Here is a 7,753-nt window from a genome sequence, read left to right as displayed (position 1 = left end):
CTCAGCAACCCAAAGTTCCGAGGTGTAATAAGATTCATACCTTGTCCTCACTAGAACGATAATATCTCCAATATCCACCTTGAACCCAAGCCAAGATTCACCACAATACGATGCTATAATCATACTATACGCTATCCGAACCTAAATCCCGAGATTTCACTTGATTTGTGCTAAACTTTTATGGACGGAAGTTGGAGGAATGTTCTAGAGAGTTTGGGATAGTTTTAGGGCTGTTTGGATGAAAAATAAGGGGTTAAATCCCCTTTTATATTTTTATAAAGTCGGTTTGCACCGATCTAGAACGTTCGTGCGCTGTAGCTGGCGCATTCGCGCACTGTAGCTGGCGCGTTCGCGCATTGTAGCTGGGCGCGCCTCTACTCCGCCGGCCTAACTTGAAACGTCTATAACTCTCTTCTCCGATGTCATATCGGCGAGCGGTTTGTTGCGTTAGAAACTAGACTGCATGAACTTCATTTTAGGCTTTTATTTTACTTCAAAACTCTTCATATGCTAAAATATATCCTTTCTCCAAATTGGCTCAAAATTATAGTACGAAATCTTACCCATCCTTTCTCCAAAATTCCAATAACTTAGTTTCCTTGCTTTACTTGTTCTCCAATCCTTCCATGACCTATTACATGAACTTAAACCTCCATAACCATAAGATAGGCACATATAATCTCATATATCCTAGGAAATATCTCCTGTGTCTACAATTGAACAACTAGCACCTAACAAATCTCAATGTACAAAACTACGAGGTGTAACACTTTCAACTTGCCAGATTATCATTAGTAATACTTTCACAAAGAGATAAAGATATAACACATGCCAATACAGGCCCAAGAATGAATCACATCGAAGGGATGACCTCTGAGGTTCCCTAAACATAACTGCGCACCACACCAGAATATTAAACTCTCGGTGGATATCCTTCTTCTCGAATAGCTAAGCATAAACTGCAACCAGGTAGTGAACCCGCAGTGGCCACTCTTCCTCCCGAATGGCTAGGCATAACCACACTAGGATTCATAGTGACTACCCTTCCTCCCAAGTAGCTGGGCTAAACATGACAACAAAGTTCAAAGCATAGAAGCTGAATCACAATTCATCTCAAGGTAGTCATATCATCAATTAGCATTTTAGTTCATCATAAAACACCATTACCAATCCATTAGCCATTATTCTTGATCATCTCTTATAGAGGAAAATGATGTGAATTACGTATGCATGTATAATGTATAATACAATCAAGGTATAATGTGAGCTTGTTCCCTCACGCACACCAACCACAATCAAAGCATGAATTAGGGTTTTAATGTATGAAAAGTTCACCTTTTTATTCAATAAAGAACTTTTGAAAAGGAGACACACATCCAAACAAGGTTTTCAAAAGAGACATACCTTAATTAAGCCTTACGCAATTCAACAATTCACTTTTACAACGTGGAACACCCAAAACCCTAGTTTGAGTCACTTTGAGAAAGATTACCTTGCAACCCTAGGTTTTTCATTCAAGAATTATGGTTTTAATAAAAGGATTGATTAATAGCGTTAACGATGTTCTCACCTTAATGTTAGAAGACTTGGAGGAAAGATATTTGTCCTTAGGGTTTGTGAGAATATGAATAAGTGATAAAATTAACTGAGCCCTGCTTTATATACGTACCGCTCGAGGTGAGTGAAATACTCCCAGAAATACATATGGGCCGTATTTTTCATTAACCAAAACAGTGGAGTCCAAATTCTCCAAGACGCTTTCACACTTAACCCGAATTTACAAAGTGTTACAGATTGTTTAGTCGGTATCTAATGTAACGATCCGTTTAGTCGTTATTTCATTTTTGACCTTTTTGCCCGTTAACCCGTTCCCGAGCCTTATTAGTATTATTTTGACCTGTGAGGACAGGTGGCATGGTTCCCTAGGCATTGGAGTGAGTTTTGAGGTGACTTTTGGAAAATTTGCCTTTTAAGTGAAAACCATTTAACTTATAGTTGACTTTTGGGTAAACGGACCTTTTTCGGATATCTGTCAATTTCGAGAGATTCAGATAGTCATTTAGAACTTGTGTGTATTCGGTTTGGTTCCCAATGCATTCGGGTGCATCTTGGGACTTGGGTTGGAAAGTTAGTTTTGAGGTATCGGGGGTTGAATTTTTCAATGAGACCTCCGAAAGGAATTTCGAGGCCACGAGTGCGTTCGTAGCGCATTTTTATGTAGGTCTAAATATTCAGTTTGTGTCCGGGAGGTTCCCGGATGGTTCCGAGTGTCGATTCCAAGTTTGGAAGAGACCAGAATTCTGGTGTCTAGTGACCGCAAAAGCGGCCGGGTGGCCGTAAACGCGGTCAGGCACAAAAGTGGCTGCGTGACCGCAAAAGCGGTCGGCTACTACAAAAGCGGCTCTGTTGACCGCAAAAGCGACCGACAGGCAGTTTTCTGATTTAAATGCCTTTGGAAATCCTTATTTCCTCCCATTCCTTGTATTACATTTCCTTAACATCTTGAGAGCAAGTTCTCTAATCTCAATCTCTTTCATTACCTTTCTAAAGTAAGAATTAATGGTATTAAATCCATAGAACTTGGAGAATAAAAGAGGGTCTTTGTGTCACGCCCCAAATTTGGAGTGGCGAGACCGGCACTCGATGCCCAACTAGGCCCGAGCGAACCACTCTAAATCTTAAACTCTGAGGGAGTAACCCCTACTTAACCGATAAAGCCCACCTGCACGCAAACAATACCAACAACCCAGCGAGGCCGCAATCTGGATATATATATATATATATATATATATATATATACACTAACTATCTCGGGTGAACTGGGTACACGCATCCAAAATACCTATACACAACTGAGCAAGCCGGCGAGGCTGCTATGATCGTACAAGCCAACAGTAACCAAACAGACATATACAAGCCGACAAGGCTATCACACAACCACTCTATATACAGGACTCGTCTACATGCCTCTAGGGAATGTATGACTGTACCATACAATATGTAATAAAAAGGAGAGACTCCAAGAACACAACTGAGCAAGCTGACGAGGCTGCTATGATCATACAAGCCAACAGTATCCAAACAGACATATACAAGCCGATAAGGCAATCACACAACCACTCTATATACAGGACTCGTCTACAAGCCTCTAGGAAATGTGTGACTGTACCATACAATCCGTAAGAAAAAAGGAGAGACTCCAAGGACCTGGAATCTCAGGACAAAAGGGGAGCTCACCAATCAGCTGATATCAGATTCTGCCTATTAGAGAGGTCGATCAGTCTGTCGATTTGTACCTGCAGGCATGAAAGCAGCGCCCCCGACAAAAGTGACGTCAGTACGAAATAATGTATTGAGTATGTAAGGTAACGATAACTGAAACTGAACTGAAGACAATACAATATAGATGCCAAAGAATTCTCATAATATCCCTCTGAACTGTCTTAAATACATTGATATCATATGTCTCACTGACCAAGTGGCCAGGCAACTGTAAAATCTCACAGACCCGTCAGTCGGGCAAATCTATCTCACTGACCAAGTGGCAAGGCTAAATAAAATGTCTCACTGACAATATGGCCAGGCTAAATAAAATGTCTCATTAACCAAGCGGACAAGCTAAATAAAATATATGTATATCATGCATGTGCAAAAGAATACCGATACTGTAACATGTCTCTTCTGTCTCTCTGTGCACTCAAGGACATAGGATGGGGATATAGCCCCTAAGAAAGAATCACAAAACACTCAAAAATCATGCAACAATAAGACAAGCTCTACTTTGACAATTTCTGGTGACAAGGTTAGTACGCTCTTACCTTATAGGGAATCATGCCTAGAAAAGAAGGAACAACCTTAACATACCTGGAAGCTTATTTATCGGCTTTCCAACCTACTTCCTGTCTTGCAATCTACATAGGATCATTCGTAGTCTCATAATCTACATATAAAACCATACATACTATTATTAGGCTTATCGTCATATGCTTATCTTAAGCCTTCGAATGAAATCTTTTTAGAGTCTGACGAAATTCAGGCAGCATCTCCCCTATTTATATCCCTAGCCCGAAATCACAATACCAACAACCAACAACAACACTGACATCAACAACATCATCATCAATGCCAAAACTACATAAAAATCCCACACAATGTTTATCCGATTTCTCAACCAACAAAATCATTATACGACTATTTAATAGCTCTATCTCTATAAATAAACCTAAATCAATATAAATAAGGAGAGATTTATACCTTTTTCTTACTAGAGCAGCAATATCTTCAATGTTCACCTTGAATCCAAGACAAGATCCAACACAATACGATACTATAATCACAACTATGTGCTACCTGAGCCTCGATTAACCAAAATCTCTCTAGTCCCTCAATTTATGACACAAATACCGCTATATATTTGCTGAGATTTTTGGGAAATAATTTGGGGCAGAAATGAGGCTTTTGACCCTTATATAGTGTGTGGAAGTCGGTGAAAATTGACTTAAAATTTGCTCTTTGCATTCGCGAGCCTTGGCCGCGTTTCCGAAGAGTTGCTCAGTGCTCCTCTGCGCTTTCACGCAACCTTGGCCGCGTTCGCACAAGGTTAATCCCTGCTCTGGCAGTCTGTCTTGAAATTTTCATAACGTTTGATTCCGATGTCGGATCGACGTGCGATTTATTGCGTTGGAAACTAGACTTTGTAAACTTCAATTTATCATTTTTTTTACTTCAAAACTCCTGATATCCTAGGAGATATTCCTTTCTCAAGTTAGGCTAAACTATCGCACGAAACCTTGCCCATCCTCCCTCCAATGCTCCAACAAACTTAATCTCCTTAATTCTCCTATCCTCCAATCCTTCCATGACCTATTACATGAACTTAAACCCGCATAACCATAAAATAAGCGCATATAATCTCATATCACCTAGAAAACAACTCCGATGTTTATAATTGAACAACTTACACCTAACGAATCTCATATCACGACTCGACTAGGGTAGCGACGAGCACCCGGTGCTAGCCCACCCGGGCACCCCTTAACGTACTTTTACACTTACATCTAGGTGAGCCACATAATAAAACATATATTTCTATTCACCAATCACACTAGTCCCATTGGACAATAATACCTTTATATCATCATTGACATCTATGCCCATATCAATGTACGTAAGCCGACGAGGCTACGGAAATGAAATCCAAAATATAGGCCGACAAGGCCAAACATATCTAACCATATACACATGTCTACGAGCCTCTAGGGAGAGTATAACATATCATATAGGCGGGACAGGACTCCGCTATGCCCGTAATTATGTACACAAACGAATGAGTACCCAAAAGCTAATAGCTCCGAATGAAATGGAGCTCCTCTGTGTAGTCCCTGAGAATGTAGCTATGGATCAAGTCTGTCTCCCTGTGCAATTGCGGGCATGACGCAGCGTCCACAAACAAAAGGGACTTCAGTACGAAGAATGTACTGAGTATGTAAAGCAAGATCAATATTAACATAGAAGTATAATATACAACATAAGAAATAACATAGGATGGGAGATAGTAATATCATCGTCATAAACCCTTACTCGCCTTTCATAGGAACTTTCCATTTCTAATGCCTATTTGTGTACATACATCCATATCCGTATCCGTACTTATATCCGTACCAATTTACGTTGCGTTCATTGCCGTTTTCATATACATAGTCTTATTCATATTCGTATTCATATTCATATCTATATCAGATACATAATCATATCATTTACATAGCATACTCGACCATGAAGGATCGGTGTTTCATACATACTTGGCCAACCAAGGCTCAAGGTTACACATACCTGGCCCTACCAAGGCTTCAGGGTTACATCTAGCTGGCCCTACCAAGGCTTCAGGGTTATCCGTACCATCTGCAGAGGTGTGCGCGCGTTACATAATCATATACATACTCTACCCGGCCTTATATGCTCGGGATCCCATAATAGTCATAGATAGATACATATACATAATAGCTCATAAGCATATTTGTCATTAACATCACTATCATCATCGTCATCGTTATCGTCATCGCTATTGCCATTATAGTCGTCATCAATATCATTATCACTATTATCGTCATTCATTACATCTATCTTTATAGGCTTACTCGTCATAGGTGGAACTTAGTACAATCGTAGCATATCAAGAATCGTGAGCTTATTAGCTCAGAAGATCGAATCGTTTGAGGACATCATAGACTTATAGAATATTTAGATGTTTGACCAAAGAACCATGCCTTATGAAAGAAGGGTTAGCCTTACATACCTTTCCATTCAACTATTTTACCACTTGCGCGTTCTCCTCCCGCGCTCACATTTCTACCTTCATTAAAGTCTTACTATCATTAGAAATTGATAGCTAGCATACATGACTAAAACTAGAGAAAATCGGATAGCATCTCCTTTATTTATACGACATTCCTCCATAGCGTATATCAACTCCCAAACGTCAATAATACATTCACAATATCCTAACAATAGTCTTTATTGATCCACATTATCCACGTTTCTCAATTCACTTTCAGTCACCCATATCCATGGTCATAACACACGACTACGTTCATTCACATACATTTCCTATCCCGTGTTCTCAACATCATTTATAACCTATTTATACCACAACACATCAAGAATCATGACTCAATTCAAGCTATTACTAAAAAATGGCACTATTCCACATTCATAACCCATTTTTCTATACTCTTCTACAATCAAAGTATTTCAACTCTCAAATACCTTAAACAACATAGAAATACAATAAATCTTACCTTCGAGGTTGTAGGAACAAGCCTTGGTTGGTAATACTCCACTTGGGCAAAAACCCTAGTTCATCTCCAATGAGATTTCTTGACTTGGATGATACTCAATAGGTTTTCTTACACTTGATTCACTTAGTTTATGTTGTTGATCACTAATACCTCTTGAATTCTTGTGGAATAAATGTAGAGAGATGTTTTAGAGAGAAGGGGTGTGATATGGAAGTGAAATGAAATAAGACTTGAATCCTCTATTTAATGAACCACTCAGTTCCCGACCAGGTATACGGACCAACATACGGTCCGTACATTTTATACGGGCCGTATGTTTGGCCGTATATTTGGTCCAGAGAAAGGTGCCATCCTGGGCTGATTATACGGTCCTAACATACGGACCGTATAATTTATACGGCCAATATGTTTGGCCGTATAATCCCCAGTGTTCCGAAGTCCGTTTTCGTCGACTCGTTTGATCTCCAATCCTTATGGAACCTACTTAGCACTTGGTTAACACCTCAATACCAATATACGGGACGTTATCACTCTTCTCCAAGACATCATTAAATCCTCGTTAACTCATTACTCGTAATCCCTTTCCGTTACCTATCGTATACCTTGCTTTCTCTTGGCAACTTCCTTCCTCTATCTCAAACATTTTGAAATCTTAACTAGGGTCATCGAATGTCGTTTCTTACTTATTGAAATAACGTATACTCGTTCTTTTCACTAGTCTATTCACTTGTGCATCAACGGAAAATTTTCCGAGGTGTAACATCTCACGTACAAAACTACGAGGTGTAACATTCCTCTCCCCTTAGAAACATTCCTCCTCGAATGTTAAACTCTTAGGAATTCCTATGAAAATTTTGCCAGAGTTTCCCATGTAATTGTACCACTACCATCCTATCACAACAACTCAAAATATACAGTGCCTCACAGGGCTACAACAAAAACGACAATAATGGCCC

The sequence above is a fragment of the Lycium barbarum genome, chromosome 5 (assembly GCF_019175385.1).
Source record: "Lycium barbarum isolate Lr01 chromosome 5, ASM1917538v2, whole genome shotgun sequence".
NCBI classification, from domain to species: domain Eukaryota; kingdom Viridiplantae; phylum Streptophyta; class Magnoliopsida; order Solanales; family Solanaceae; genus Lycium; species Lycium barbarum.
Note: the sequence above shows the minus strand (reverse complement) of the source record.